This window comes from Podarcis melisellensis (assembly GCF_964234715.1).
Source record: "Podarcis melisellensis genome assembly, chromosome: 12".
NCBI lineage: Eukaryota > Metazoa > Chordata > Lepidosauria > Squamata > Lacertidae > Podarcis > Podarcis melisellensis.
In genome coordinates this window covers 22,150,640-22,167,528 of record NC_138544.1, presented here as the reverse complement: position 1 = coordinate 22,167,528, position 16,889 = coordinate 22,150,640, and the positions used below count along the sequence as shown (strand labels likewise).

The 16,889-nt window shown below is 41.4% G+C and overlaps 1 long non-coding RNA gene across 1 annotated transcript in view; it reads left to right on the top strand.

Moving 5' to 3' along the window:
* Nucleotides 1-15,276, top strand: part of LOC309353873 — a 136,751-nt gene extending 121,475 nt beyond the window's left edge. Inside the window, exon 3 of the long non-coding RNA XR_014162102.1 lies at nucleotides 15,054-15,276. This is a non-coding gene — a long non-coding RNA (uncharacterized lncRNA). The remainder of the gene's footprint in view (nucleotides 1-15,053) is intronic.
* Nucleotides 15,277-16,889: the final 1,613 nt, after the last annotated feature.

The following is a 16,889-nucleotide window of genomic DNA, read 5'->3' as shown; positions in this document are numbered from 1 at the left end:
GAGAGTCAGAACAACATTTGAGAGCAATCTTTGATTTCTGTTTACGTGCAAGGCTGCGGCTATGGGAGAAACAAGACCCCTTGGGGATGTTAATGCTGTGAAGCCCATCATCTAGGCTCAGGTTGTGTATATGTGTAAATAAACCATATATTGTAAAGACAGCACAGTCTCTCCTGTGCCTCATTTTCAAAAGGAAACACAAATCCGGGGTAAGCACCCGGAACCCCTGGAATCTCGAACCACTTGGAGATTGGGGTGCCATGCAACAACGTATTTTCAGTGTGCAGCTATAAAACAATTGGAATGCTTCTTACCAAATAGGTTCCTTATTACAGATGGAAAGTTATATGTTTTTTTGTTTGTGCGAGAGAGAGAGAGAGAGATCCAGTACCCTTTAGTTTTATGTTTAAAAGATGGAGGCCCTTCAGACAAATGCAAAATGGAGATAAATACTGTGCCTTTAAAGACCATTTCTGAGCTTTTCATGTAACCTATCGGGCTCTTGGTCCATTATAACATTTAATCTGCATCATATCTCGCTTCCTAATCGTTACTTTTTGTTCCAATTGTGAGCTGAGGGGGTGGGAGAGAGATGAGAATCTCAGTTAAGCGCCAGTAAAACAAGTTTGCTCTACAGCTGGCGAGCCCTGAACACACGTTAACAGTGCCTTATGGCAGTATTCAATCAAATGAGTCCATAAACTAAAAATAATCACCCTAATACTAATACCTATTATTCTTCATTGTTACTGGTCGCTATGGTGCTGCATTTGACTGTGAAGAATTCACCGCCATTATTACCCTCTGTCTGTCTGAGCACTGAGCATCTCTTTTCTCTCCCTTTCTCTCTCTCTTCCACCCGCCCTCCTGAAATGTGATCTAATTGCAGAATCCACACCTGTTCTACAGTTCAATAGAAGCCGCTTTTGATGAAGGCAGACTTTCAAGCACATATACACACACATCCGTGCACGCGCGTGAACACACACACACACACCACCACCACAACAACAACCACAGTCACTAAGGTCTTCAGACACAGGAAAAGAATATAGCATGGGCTGATCAGAAAATATTATTGTGCAGTGCGTGTGCGGGGGGGGAGAGAAGCCTGTGTTTTGTGGTCATTGGAAGATTGCTGATGGGTGCATAAATAAAGCATGCTGGAACATCTGTTCTTTGTTGTGCATTCAGCTTTTTAATGTCTTCAAAGAGCAGCTCTGACGCATCACTGACTACCACTCCCCATTCTAGCAACATTTTACCAGAAAATAATAAACCTTCCTGGTGGGGTGCAAAGAGCCAAGGCATTCGGGCAATGCCATTAATTTGGAAATATTTCTTCTTTCTGGGATTTTAAATTCTCTTTCCCTTGAACGCAGTTCAATTTTGGGATGCAGGCTGGCATGCCTATCTGTCTGTGTAGTAAATCAGCCTGAACATTCTCTTCCAACCTTTCTCTTCTTTTTTTAAAAAAAGATTTTTTTAAAAGAAAGAAATGAACCACCAAGTTAAAGTTTACAGACATTTCCCCCTCTGATCTTCATTATGTTTATTCCAAAAATCCTACTCTCCCAAAAAAGAATTGTTTTATTTCTCTTCTTCTAAAATGCTATCGTATTTATTTCTACCGATAAAATTCAGAGGCAGCAGAGACCACCTGACAGTTTAACAATATTGGCTGGTTATTCTGATGGAGTGTACGAGGCAGGAAAAGATTAAAAAATGGGGGAGCCCTAGACTGAGGGAAAGCAGCTTGAATTCTAAAATAAAAATTTAGCAGCATGAATTTCTCTCGCCATAGGCAATGAGGCTACTATGAATTTCAGATGCATCTCCTGAGCTGTCAATGATGTGGAAAGCTGAGATTGCCACAAATCTTTGTAATGCCAATGTGATTTGATGTAATTGCAATTGAAGGTATAGCGACATAAAATGGCAGCTGAGAGCAAGCTGTTTATGTATGTACAGTATACAGAGATGCATTTGTCCTGCTCGCTAGGATCATGAGGCAGATTGCTTTGTAACATTTTCCTCTGCTCCCTTTCTCTCTCTCCTTAGGTCACAGCTTAAAGGTATTGAAATACCAATTAGATACTAGTAGGCCATATCTCTGTAGACTTTTGCAATGCCATGTAAAGCAGAACCTTGTCTCTCTGATGCTATGGGCTATTTTAGAGTTTTCTTTAAGGTATTTTGGAGACACACACCCCCTCTGCCATTCTTCTTCTGATGCACATGTGATCTATACATGGAACCAGGTCCCAAACATGCTGGCTGCTAGAGCAGGGATGGCCAATGTGGTACCCTCCAGTTTTGGGGGGCTACAACTCCCATCGTTCCTCCCAAATTGGCCATGCATCTGGAGGGCACCACTCAGACTACCCCTCTACTAAAAGAAGATGACTAAGGTAACCTGGGTATAATAATAATAATAATAATAATAATAATAATAATAATAATGACTCTTCCACAGATTCCCTCAATCCAGCATGACCATTTGGGCATGACTTGAGGCAGACAATATTTTCTCTACAAGCTTCATCATCAAGAAGCCTACCCAACATGAGGCCCGTCTTTCAAAAATGGAGACCCTGAATTGTTCGTTTTACTCATGGCAGCCACTGAGACTGTCACTTTACCTATGATCACAGTAATGCATCAAATCTGAGATGACTCTAATACAATACTTCCGAAGATGAGACTTAATGAAGAAGTGTTCATTTTAGCTAGAGTTAGTGCCTTGATCCCATATCTTTACAACAAGCGATATCTATTTTGCCCATTTATACTTTCTGGTATATTCTAAGGACTACTAGTAAGGAGGTGGGTGTAAAAGCATGTTTATAACCAATGTGTTGAAAAAGAGAAGCTAGGTAGAGAATAAGGTAAAGGTAAAGGGACTCCTGACCATTAGGTCCAGTCGTGACCTACTCTGGGGTTGCGGCGCTCATCTCGCTTTATTGGCCGAGGGAGCCGGCGTACAGCTTACGAGTCATGTGGCCAGCATGACTAAGCCACTTCTGGCAAACCAGAGCACCGCACGGAAACGCCGCTTACCTTCCCGCTGGAGCGGTACCTATTTATCTACTTGCACTTTGACATGCTTTTGAGCTGCTAGGTTGGCAGGAGCCGGGACCGAGCAATGGGAGCTCACTCTGTCGCGGGGATTCGAACCACTGACCTTCCAGTCATCAAGCCCTAGGCTCTGTGGTTAACCCATTGTGCCACCCGCGGCCCTAGATAGAGAATAGGGTCATGCTTTTATTGTGTACTTGAATACCAGCTACTAGAACATCTGTTATGGGGTGTGGTCTTCCGTACAGTGGTACCTCGGGTTACATACGCTTCAGGTTACATACGCTTCAGGTTACAGACTCTGCTAACCCAGAAATAGTACCTTGGGTTAAGAACTTTGCTTCAGGATGAGAACTGAAATTGTGCTGCGGCAGCGCAGCGGCAGCAGGAGGCCCCATTAGCTAAAGTGGTGCTTCAGGTTAAGAACCGTTTCAGTTTAAGAACGGACCTCCGGAATGAATTAAGTACTTAACCTGAGGTACCACTGTAATCACTCCATGTTATTTTGTTATGTAAAGTGGTGCTGAAAATCTCTTTCTTCGTTGAACAAAAAGAGGCAGACAACATGATTCTGTGCAAACCTACCTCTTGCAAATTGGCACTAGCCTGCCCAGTAGTGGGACAGACAATATAATAGTATTTGTGGATTTTATTAAAAATGCCTATATTAAAAACATGTGGCTTGTTATGCATAAATTCAGGTGAATGTCAAGGGGTAGTTAAGTAAAGATGTCAAGATAGGGTCAATGATTAGCAAGGGGTTGCATGGCTTCTGTAGGCTTCTGTTGCCTTTCTTAGAGCAGAAATATCAACCTCTTTATTGTGTCTTAGATATGATAGTGGTCTGCAAGATAATTTCTGTCTGGTAAGAAATGCAGAGACTCTCACAAGCATTGCTACAATGACTTTCTTAATGTGGAATTCTTCACAGCTTTTTCTATATATGACAGCATCAGTCATACTGTGGAGAAACATGCTATTGATAACTACAGGAATATGTTTTGACTGTAACTTGACTGTAATTATGCAACCCCTTTTGTGGGAGTAATCCCATTAACATTAATGGGACAACTCAGCAGCATATGTGAGTTTCCACTTATGCCATGGTTGCACTTATGCCACTCTTTTTTGTATCAGAAATAGCCACTGTGTGATTGTCAGTGTTATTTGCAAATGAAGGGTTCCAACAAGGCTAAATGTTTCTTTTCACAAACCATTCCCCCCCAAGTAAATGAAGAATCTTATTTTACTACTTTTAAAAAAGAGTTTTTGACAGCCCCCCACCATACGACATTTGCTATGACTGAAGGGCTTGCAGAGCCACAATGCAGATGGCATATGTGTTCAGCACTGACCTTTGAGGAGACAAATTTAAAGCTTACCACCCAAGTGAAAATGGATTCAAGGGTTGTAATCAAGTTTTGTGCAGCTATTATAGATGGAAGCAGAGTTAGGACCAAACTAGAAAGTTCTTTTATAGTGTTGTTAGCAGTCAGACCTGGAGATTTCGAACATTTAATACTAGGTGTGAGAGGCCTGATTTACACTGGAACTGAGGCATATAGGGAGGGGAGATACAACTTTTTCTCTTGTCAGGGATAATCCTGATAAGAATCAACCTTTCACATGGCTATTGGCCTTCTCCCCAGTTCTCCATTGTACTTAGGGGTTTTTTTCTACTTCCACAGCTATATGCAATGTGGGGGTGTTTAGTTTCCACCAGGATTATGATTGGAGAAGAAAGGACAAAACCTTCCCTTCCCATGCATTGCATTCACAATAAAACCCAACCCTTAGGTAACGGTGCAATAAAAGTCCTATCTAGGCTGCCCCTGATAAATTGCATTAACTAAATGATCTGGGGAAATTCCAGGTGCCTGCCATGTCTGGGAATCTCAGTGTGGGAGAAAGCAGCATCTGTTAAGGATGGGCATGGGTGGCAGCCTACAACTGCAGGGTCACCCTGTCACTCAAGATTCTGGGTAGGCCCTGCCTCTGGGACCTAATGAGCAGTATATTCTGTCTATGGGATGCAGGTGGTGCTGTGCTCTAAACCACTAAGCCTCTTGGGCCTGCTGATCGGAAGGTCGGCGGTTTGAATCCCAGCGACAGGGTGAGCTCCCGTTACTCTATCCCAGCTCCTGCCAACCTAGCACTTCGAAAGCACACCAGTGCAAGTAGATAAATAGGTGCCGCTGTGGTGGGAAGGTAAACAGTGTTTCCGTGCGCTCTGGCACTCGTCACGGTCCTCTGTGCACCAGAAGCGGTTTAGTCATCCTGGCCACATGACCCCAAAAGCTGTATGTGGACAAACGCTGGCTCCCTTGGCCTGAAAATGAGATGAGCTCTGCAACCCCATAGTCGCCTTTGACTGGACTTAACCATCCAGGGGCCCTTTACCTTTACTTTTTATATGCTGTCTCCTTGAAGTGGTACCTGGAGAGTGGACTGGAGGGGAGTTCTCTTCCCTCTGTTCTGCTCCTGGCTATAAACATGGCCCAACACCCTTCCCAGGGCAACTTTGGCCACTTGGAAAGGTACCATAATGCAGGGGAGAACTATTATCTACACTCCTTTTCATTTTCCAGTACTACTCAGGTCTTTGTGATCATTTCCACAGTTAAGGGGAGAACCAGAATATGGCCACCCTAGGAGCCAATGATGCTTTGACCAATGGTGCTGCGATGTCTGGCCCCCCCTCAAGGAGCAGGAACTCACCCCTAGAGCCATGGTGATCCACCTAGTAGTCACCTCATTATGTCCTAGATGAGAATATCAAAGCCAGTTAAGAAGGTGATGAAACTAGGGTATCTGGTGGATGCAGCCCAGCCAGCCATTTTCCAGGTGAGAAGGGCAATCTTTCACTGTTCTTTTCATTGTCATGCAGCTACTTTGCTAGCCACAAGATGAGTATGAGTTCTTCTAGGAGGTACTTGGTTCTTGTAGGAAGAAGGTCCGGGTAATTGAGACTGCCACTCCTCTGTTGCAGGCAAGTGCATTACTGCGTTCAAATCTGACTCCTCCGGTTTTTGCCATGGCTCAGCAAAAGTAGCTGGACTGATCAATGCAGCGTGAGCTGCAAAGTGAGGGTCTCCAGCAAACACAGATCCTACTGCCCTACGGGGAGAGCCCTGCTCCCACTCTTTAAGCTCTCTCCTTGAGAGCCTGGCTGATGTAGTAGCCATGCCCACTTCACTGTAGCAGTTATTCCCTACCTCATTATGTCTTTTTTCAGTAAAGCCCAGGGCTTCCTTGACCCATGTACCTTATTCAGGGGCTTCAAAGCTTGTACGTGGTAGTCTCAGCAAACACAGTTGTCAGGAGACCAAGAACCTATTAGCTCCAGCACAAAATACATTATGCAAGATACACATAAGATGAGCTTAGTGTGCTGGTTAGGAACCATACTTGGCCTTTTTCTTAGCACTTCTTTAGGGCTGAAGGTAGGGGAAATTACCACTGCATCCTGGACTGATACCTAGACCAGGGTTTTGAGCCTTTGTGACATTCATGTACAGTCTAGGAACACCAGGCATACTGGAGACCTTGCCCAGTGGGCAGCGACTCATGGGCCCATCTTCAAGCATCTCCAGTATCTGTCCCCACCTATATGGTTCTCTACTCACCAGACATCAGTTTGCTGGTGTCCTCCACAGGTACTTCTCAGGTTTGGTGTTTACGCCAAGGAATATGGAGGCCACTCATTTCAGATAGAGGCAGCCACAGCAATCCTAAGCTCACCAAATAAAATTATTTGCAAACTGCACTCAGCCTATATTTCCCAACACAGACAGTTTCTGTTCAGGGCAGGCTCAAAGTTCTGCCATTTATGGCATACTCATCCATGTGCTGCAGCTGAGCAGGCTATTGTTGAATAAAAAGTGCAGAGATGAGCAATTAGCCTCCACTAAAATCAATAGTACTTACTTCCAAGTAAATCCGTTTAGGATCTGTTAGGTAGGGTGCATAGCTTTGGCATTCCTCATTCCTTTTAATGAGGTTTGCATGGGATGGTTTTTTGTTTTGGTTTTTAGTATATATTAAAAAATTGTCCTATCGAAATGAATGGAGGTTGTGCTGCCGAAATGCCTGGTTGATTGCATCCATGGTGCTCTTCCTAGGTCTAAACAATGCATAAGAAGAGAAGCAGATTAAAGAAAAGAGGGGGAAATGCTATATACACTAATCTAACACACAGCAAAGGCCACTTTACATTCCAAACCAGCACTGCTGGGTAAATTGTTCTACAGCTGGCAACTGTAACTGTTTCCAACAGAGTTTGAACACACTCATCTACTTTCATTATGCTGACATGACTGAAAATACCTCCAGCCAGACATATTTGTACGCCACAACACTCTCTCTCTCTCTCTCTCTCTCTCTCTCTCTCTCTCTCTCTCTCTCTCTCTCTCTCAGTGTCAGTCTCTAGGAGCAAATATAGTGGGACCTCAAAACTGATGGAATGATGAAATGAGTATAATTTTTTAAGAGACTAAAGCCTCTGGTTCTCTACTAGAAGGTGCCAATGTAGTGGGAGACGTTTGCAATTCAGCAGAGATATAAATGGATGTTTTAGTGCAATACCTTGCAGAAGGTAGTAAATGCTTTTTATTTCTACAGAAGCAAATAACTTGATGCCGAGGTTAATAAATGGGGTAGGGTGGGGAAGAAGAGCACATACATTGCCGATGACTTATAATCTTACAAGTTGCAAAAGGAGTTCCCATTCAATATTTAAGTGACGTGAATGCCACCTGAAGATGATTTAAGGTGCAGGCCTAATCCTAGTCCTTGCCTGCTGAGCCTAATGGAGTGGTAGAGCTACCGCTGCATTGGAAACCCTCCTGAGCTTTCAAGTTTCAGTCTTGGAAAGCTTTTCCCTCCTCCAAAGCATGGGGATTGGAGAGTGCAAGCAAAACCATCCCCTCTGATTACAAACTAGACCTGCCAGTCACAATGGAGCTCTTCCCCCATGCCCTCTCCCCAATCTGGTACTTGCTCTCCTCCTACCACACCACCCTGGTGTTATGGTAAACTTGGAGACGGTTTGGCAAACTTAGCGATGACAGCTTTGCTTCTGACAAATGCAAAATATCTCTAAGGAACCCAGGACTCAGATACATTAGTAAAGAAAGAGTGTTTTATATGCATTGTAACACTGTGACACCAGATGGCGCTGTGGAGTCCTGTCTTTTGCCAACGCGATTTCCCATAATAAAGTTTACAGCATGTTTTCCTGAAACGCTTTTTTTGATGTGTGTAGATCCAGTCCCAGCTTGCCTTGGGATTCATTTGAATCTGATGCACACCTCTCTTAGAAATCACTAGCCCTGGCAGACCTTTCCTGCACTTGCCTTAAAGGTAGTCATGCTAGCCCACTGCAGAAAAGTACTGAGTCTTCTGGAAGATTAACAAAGTTTCTCCTGTAGGGAAGTTGACCCAAGCTAATGGCTCTGTCCATAAGTTCTTCTTAGCAGAATTTCATCAGGTAAAATAATATGAAGATATCCCAGTGCCACATCCCAACCCCTATTCTGCCCCTTCTCATACAGGTATTTTGCCTGTTATGGATCTCTGCCATCTCATCTAGCTTGGACCATATTAAGCTGTAGAAGTCAATTTCCCTGAAAGGCAAGGTTCCTCCTTCTCTCCGCATCCTTAGGCTTGATGTCCACACATAGAATAGCAGACAAACTGTTTTTGGTATCTAAAGTACAGGTAGACATTACATTCCCGTAACTTTCTTCAACAGCAATATCTGGAGAGCCATAGATCCTTCTACCGCCAGTCTGCAGCAATAAAGGAAAGAGCATCACTATTAAAGTTTTTACATGTCCCTTCACTCTTTATAATGCATGGGAACTGAATTAAGATAATTGTGTATCATGGAAACTGTCAACACATATCAACACATTTTTGGGGGGTGTGTATGTAAGGGTGGGTGTTTTGCTGAGCTGTAAGAATGCTCATAATAATGTATGACCTTTCTCTTCCTTGTGGGATGTCAACGGCCCATATGAATCCCAGAAGCTCAAATGAGATGGAACATTCCAAAGGTTTTATCCCATTTCACTTAAGATAAAAAGTGGGATTTGAGAAAAGTGTCAGATATAAAGGTCAGTGCTTTAAGTGATCTATATATGCTAGGTCTGCTCCCTGCTGCTTTCACATTCAGTCTCCTGAGAGCTCTACCTAAATCATTCTGTCTCTTGCTATTTCTTAATAGCAATGTCTATCCAGTTTGCAAGCCTGAATGACACAGGACCACTGCAAGAGCACTTTCTATAGTGACTTGAGTCTATTTAATAGCAATTCTTGTCCCCATGGTAAGAACATGAGAACAGCATGGCTGGCTGAAACTGAAGGCCTTTCCAATCACTGTTGCCAAACAGTGTGAACCCTACAAGTAAGGCATGAGAGGAATAACACTTTCCTGTTCATGATCCGCAGGAACTGGAATACAGAGGCAAGTTGCTGTCATATGATACTGGAGGCAAGATGGTAATCATGACTTGCAGTCGTTGATGACCTGATTCTCCATGAATTTGTCTAATGTTTTTAAAGCCATCCAAATTGGTGACCATCACCACATCTTTGTGGTGAAATTATTTACTTTATAGGTATTAAATCTCCCATGATTTAGCTTTATTGGATGACCCAGGATTCTAGAATTACGAGAGAAAGTCTCTTAGTAATACTTTATCCACACCACACACAACTTTATAATATCCTTGTTTACTCACCTTTATTTATTTATTTATCATAATAAAAAGCACGAAACATTGTAACCTTTCCTTATTAGGAAGGTTGCTCCAGTCCTTTGGGTTGTGCTTTTCAGCACCTTTTCTAGCTCTGTGATAGATGATAGATAGATAGATAGATAGATAGATAGATAGATAGATAGATAGATGATAGATAGATAGATAGATAGATGATAGATAGATAGATAGATAGATAGATAGATAGATAGATGATAGATAGATAGATAGATAGATAATAGATAGATAGATAGATAGATAATAGATAGATAGATAGATAGATAGATAGATAGATAGATAGATAGATAGATAGATGCAGCAATGGTACACAGAATTCCAAGTGTGGTTGCAGCAATTATAAATGAATTTTGAAACAGACAGTTTTAAATTTTTTCCACCCTCCTCCATCCTTTTCCTAAAGACTCTTACATGGAATTTACCTTTTCCACAGCTGTGACACAATGGATCGACATTTTCATTAAGCTATCCATCTCAAACCCAGATCTCTTTCTTCATCCGTTACAACCAGTTCAGACCCCATTAGCGTAGTAGATGTGAAGTTGGGGCTTTTAACTCCACTGTGCATCACTTCTCGCTTCCTCATATTGAACTGCAATGTGCCTCCATTTACCCATTTTGGAGAGATCCTTTAGGAGCACCTCACAAATTCCTTTCTGTTTTTATCAGCCTGAATAATTTAGTATTATCAGCAAACTTGGCCACCACGTTGCTCACTCCTATGACATTCATTTGCATAGTCACAAGCTGCCTGCTTCTGGAGTTCTAGAAATTGCCTAGAACTATAAACTTTTTGTTAATGGGTCAGTTTAAGGTAAGATAGTGCACATTATCTCTCTCAACGGAAGGGGAAAGTATGATGGGAGTAACCATAACTCAGTGGTAGAAAACATGCTTGATGAGAGGTCCCATAGTCAATCTGTGGCAAATCCAGTTAAAAGGGTCTGAGGAGCAGGTGATCGGAATGAGCTTTGCATAAGACTCTGGAGAACTGTGGCTTGTCGAGGGTAGACAACACTGGGCTAGGTGAACAAATAGTCTAACCTGGTATAAGGAAGTCTCCTATGTTCTTAAATTTAACTAATTAATGCCTGCAAAGTGCTCTCAAATCTGCAGAATTGACGGTGCCTGCTTAAAGTTCAAAGCACAGCAATTCTAATTAAGCAAATGGCTCTCTATCCTGCCATCTTAAAGCAAGAATGAAGATTATAGACAAAGGTACTTGCTTGTTGAATTTACCCATAACATAATGACTGGGGTAGTTTTTAGTGTCTGTGGATTATCAAGGCCAGTTTGATGCAGGAATGACTTGGACTGCTGCCCATGACCCTGTATTTTCAGAGGCTTTCATTGATTTGAAATACAAGAATTAGTATCTGGGTAAATGATTTAAAAATGTTTACGTACAGTAAGCCCACAACTTACGTGCGTTTAACTTGTGTGCATTAAGCATTATGCACCTGGCATTTTTAAAAAAGAGAGAAAAGATGGGAGGGGGCGCCAAAAGTTGGTGGGCATCCAGGAAAAAATACTTTGGCCATTCCATCTGCCATTGCTCCTAATGCGTTTTGACTATATGCATTTTTGGCTTTAGGCACAATCCCCGGAACGTAACCCCTGCAGAAACTGAGGGCTTACTGTACTTCACAGTGAAAAACTAGTATGGATAATGGGACATGTTGTATTAATGTAATTTTGTGGGCTTTTTTTTTAAATAAAAATAATTTTTATTCATTTTTTAAACACATAATAACAACACACAAACAGAACAGAAAAAAAACCAAATACATACAAAATATTTAAATCATAATATTATTTTCATGCACCTTCTTTCCTTCGACTTCCCCATACCTCCCTTTCGCTGCATCCTTGTTTTACAGTTCTTTAGCAACCCATTAGTCAGTTTATCTGCTAGTTCCCTTCCATTAATTTTCCTTAAACTTCTTAGTTACAGCTGTAATTCTCTGGTTCTTACCCCTTGACATCTTAACACTCCTCAATTTTACAACAATTTTTAAGATATATTTTAAATTTCTTCCAGTCCTCTTCCACTGTCTCTTTCCCCTGGTCGCGGATTCTGCCGGTCATCTCTGCCAACCCCATAAAGTCTGTCACCTTTGTCTGCCATTCTTCCAGAGTAGGTAGCTCTTGCATCTTCCAATACTTTGCCAGAAGAATTCTTGCTGCTGTAGTAGCATACATAAAAAATGTCCTATCCTTCTTTGACACCAATTGGCCAACCATACCCAGAAGAAAAGCCTCCGGTTTCTTAGGAAACGTCCACTTAAGGACTTTCTTAATTTCCTTATAGATCATTTCCCAAAAGGCTTTAATCTTTGGGCAGGTCCACCAAAGGTGGTAAAAGGTACCTTCAGTCTCATTACATTTCCAGCATTTATTATTGGGCAAATGGTAAATTTTTGCAAGCTTGATTGGGGTCATGTACCACCTGTAAATCATTTTCATTATGTTCTCTTTTAAGGCATTACATGCCGTAAACTTAACACCAGTGGTCCATAACTGTTCCCAGTCAGCAAACATAATGTCATGACCGATGTCCTGTGCCCATTTAATCATAGCTGATTTCACCGTTTCATCCTGTGTATTCCATTTCAACAGCAAGTTATACATTCTAGACAAATTCTTAGTATTGGGTTCTAACAGTTCTGTTTCTAACTTTGACCTCTCCTTCTGAAATCCTATTTTCCTGTCCTGCTTAAATGTCTCATTTATCTGATGGTAATGTAACCAATCTCGAACTTTGAACTTTAGTTTCTCATAACTCTGGAGTTTAAGCTTCTCACCATCTTGTTCTAGGATTTCACAGTAATTTGGCCAATTAGAGTCCATATTAAGTTTTTTCACCGCCTTAGCTTCCATTGGTGACAACCACCTGGGAGTCTTACTTTCCAACAAGTCTTTATATCTAATCCAAACATTGTATAATGCTTTCGTGACAATATGGTTTTTGAAACTTTTATACACCTTTACCTTGTCGTACCATAAATATGCATGCCAACCAAAATTGTTATCATACCCTTCCAAATCCAAAATGTCTGTGTCTTCAAGAAGTAGCCAGTGTTTCAACCAGCAAAAAGCTGCTGATTCATAATAGAGTCTTAAGTCCGGCAGGGCAAAGCCCCCTCTATCCTTTGCATCAGTTAAAATCTTAAATTTTATTCTGGGCTTTTTGCCCTGCCAGACAAATTTAGATATGTCTTTCTGCCACTTCTTGAAACAATCCATTTTGTCCAAAATCTGTAAGGTCTGAAATAAGAATAACATTCTAGGCAATACATTCATCTTGATGACAGCAATTCAGCCTAACAAGGAAAGTCTCAGCCTAGACCATATTTCTAGATCTTTCTTTACTTCTGTCCAACATTTTTCATAATTGTCTTTAAATAAATTCACATTCTTAGATGTTAAGTTCACCCCCAGGTATTTCACTTTTTTCATTATTTCCAAACCAGTTTCACTCTGAAATCTCTTTTTCTTCCATTGTTAAATTTTTTTCCAGCACTTTCGTTTTCTGTTTGTTCAGTTTAAATCCTGCTACTTGACCAAATATCTCAATTAGCTCTAATACTCTTTTGGTACTAGTGTCTGGCTGTTGTAATTTTGTGGGCTTTTTTTTTCTCCTGTAAAAAAATCAAGTGCCAACCTAGGAGTGAGTAGGACTTCCCCGAGAAATGCAATCGAAACCAGAGCAGCCAGAGGGTTGGGGCAGTGTTGCTCACTTGACTTCATGATGGAAGTAACTGCTGCTAGTTACTGGGGGTGGAGCAAGGCGGTGGGGAGCTGGGAGTAGGCTGCCTCAGCCTGTTTCATGGGCGGGCCGGCCCTGCCTTGTGTTCTTGGTAATAGGCAGCAGTTGGTGGCATTGGGAAAACCAGTTGAGCAGCACTTCCTTGTCTGCTCCTACGCATCAAAGCTGTGTTGGATTTCAGTCATAACTTCTCAGGAATCCACATATTCATTTTGAAGATTTGTACCAGAGGAAATTTCTGCGGCAAACAAACATCTGAGGCAAGATGGAGGGAGACGTGGTGATAGGCGCAAAAACCATTCAACTCAAAAGATACATTGTTTCAGTTATTTATTTATTATGACATATCATAGGGCAATGTGATATTTCTGAACAGAATAGAACAGTGTAGCGTACAACAGAATACTTAGCAGCAGTGCAATTTTGCCCTACAACAGAAATAAAGTTTACAACTTTTATAAAAATTTGAGAAATAACACCTGCAAAGCAACTGTGAGAAGCACAGAAATGTGACTATAATCTATGTATAGTTAATCCAGCTAAAATCCTGCAATCCATATTTTGGGGAGATTGATGACTTGAAAGAAAAGTTTATACTTTATAACCGTGGTTTTAATTATCCACTTAGAAACCTTATTTCTGGCAGCTAATGAATGAATGATACATGCGACTTGTTAGAGAGATTTTTGTCCGTCCCCGTCCCCCCCATATCACAGCACAGAATACATATTGTCAAGTAGTCTTTTCAAATTTTTAGCTTTTCAAATTTTGGGGGTGGGGGGCTTTTTGCATTTTAAATGCACCAATCTTGTTAAACCCCTTTTGGAGAGAATAGAATAGAATAGAATAGAATAGAATAGAATGCCTGGCGTGCTCTGGTCCATGGGGTCACGAAGAGTCGGACACGACTAAACGACTAGACAACAACAACAACAGAATAGAATAGAATAGAATAGAATAGAATAGAGGCCTAAATTTCATTGTGCTTGTTCCTCTTTTCCACTGCCTGCTTCAGATATGGGGCACTATTTAACAGAGCAGAACAACAGGGTTCCCAAAACACTTCATAAGAGTCCAGGCACAGAAGAAATTAAATGAACCAGATAAAAATCTGTCTGCCCTTTTCACAGCTAGGACAGGTCATAAGCATGCAATTATTTAGTGAGATTGTGATGAGACAAAATTAAATACAAACTTTAAACACAGCTAGGAGCTCTTCCTGTTGCCTTAAAAATGCCTTGGGCAAAGACAGTACAGCTCAGGAAGGAAAATGTTGAGATATTGCTAAAATAATGTAACTGTGCTAGCAGTTTCTCCTTTAGAAAGCAAGTACCTTCCTTACTTGAATTACTACTGAAATTAAAAGAACAGCAATGTTTTATCTCCCCAAGTCACTTCTCCCTTTGTGTTGTGTGCATTTTTGTTGTCAGAATCAAGTGAAAATAGTTAAATTGTGACTATACAATCAAAAGATGTGTCTTGATACCGGAGTAATCAGTTTCAGAAAGTATCCTTGACTGTTCTGTAGAGCAGGATCTTCTCTGTTATGGCACCCACTGTTTGTGGTTCTCCCTTCCACCAGCAGATCAGGCTTGCACTAGATTCAGGTAGGTAGCTGTGTTGGTCTGATGCAGTTGAACTATATATAAAAATAAAAAACCTGTCCAGTAGCACCTTAAAGGTAAAGTGACCCCTGACCATTAAGTCCAGTCGCGGACAACTCTGGGGTTGTGGCACTCATCTCGCTCTATAGGCTGAGGGAGCCGGCGTTTGTCCGCAGACAGCTTCCGGGTCATGTGGCCAGCATGACTAAGCCGCTTCTGGCAAACCAGAGCAGCACATGGAAACACCGTTTACCTTCCTGCCGGAGCGGTACCTATTTATCTACTTGCACTTTGACATGCTTTTGAACCGCTAGGTTGGCAGGAGCTGGGACCAAACAACAGGAGCTCACTCCGTCACAGGGATTCGAAACACCGACCTTCTGATCAGCAAGCCCAAGGCTCAGTGGTTTACACCACAGCGCCACCCACGTCCTTTCCGGAGCATACTCAAAATAAATTAAATAATTGTCCAGTAGCACCTTAGAGACCAACCAAGTTTGTTCTGGATATAAGCTTTCATGTGCGTGCACACTTCTTCAGATAAAGTGAAACAGAAGTCACCAGACCCTTATATATAGTGGGAGAATGGGGTGGGGTTTCTCTCAGGAGGGTAGTAGGAGATGGGTGATTGACTCAATGGGTATGGTAATCCTGTTGACAGCTGTTAACGACTGCAATTAGTCCTACAGGACAAAGCAAGGGATAGTATGCAGATGATTAGCATATGTAATGAGACAGGAATCCAATATCTCTGTTAAGACCAGGTTTCTCCATAGTTTTCAGTTTAGTCTTAAGTTGTAATTCAGGAACTTCTCTTTCAAGTCTGTTTCTGAAATTCTTTTGCAATAAGACAGCTGCTTTGAGATCCTGTATTGAATGTCCTGGGAGATTGAAGTGTTCTCCTACTGGCTTCTCTGTCTTGTAATTCCTGATGTCAGATTTATGTCCATTTATCCTTTGGCGTAGGGTTTGGCCTGTTTGTCCAATAATGCCAGCAGTGCCCTCTCTATGCACACAAAAGCTTATACCAAGAACAGGCTTGCACTGTTATCTTCCATAAAAAATGAATGAATGAATGAATGAATGAATGAATAAATAAATAAATAAATAAATAAAGGTCCATTTAATTAATTAACTATCTATAGGATTCAGTGATCTCTTTGTCATGTTAATCAAAAGCTTCCTGTTAGAAATGTAATCTTGTTGAATTTATTATTTTTAAGGGAAATCAGCTGATCTTTTGGAATTTTAATTACTTAACTTATAAGGCACCTTTCAATAAAGAAGATCTAGAATTAGCTAGAAATCATTTAAACCAATTACTTGGTCCCTTTAAATAGGAGAGTGGAAATGATACAGATGTGATATCTTGTTGAGTTGCTACTTGGACCACACGTTTTGTTTGTGTGATGTGCTCCAGTCTTTGTTGAATATCTTTGTCAGCCTGTACCCATCTCGTGCCTTGGAAATGCATGTCACAAACAGGACTTCATGGCAGAATTTCTGGACTTTGGATAGATCGCATCCTGTACCAATGAAATGCAAGTTTACTGTCATCTGTCATCACTTGCCAATGTCTGTTAGACATATGCATTTCTTGGGGAGACCACTTGATCATGTTTGCACTTAAAAATAAAAATCACAATTGCAAATTCTATATTG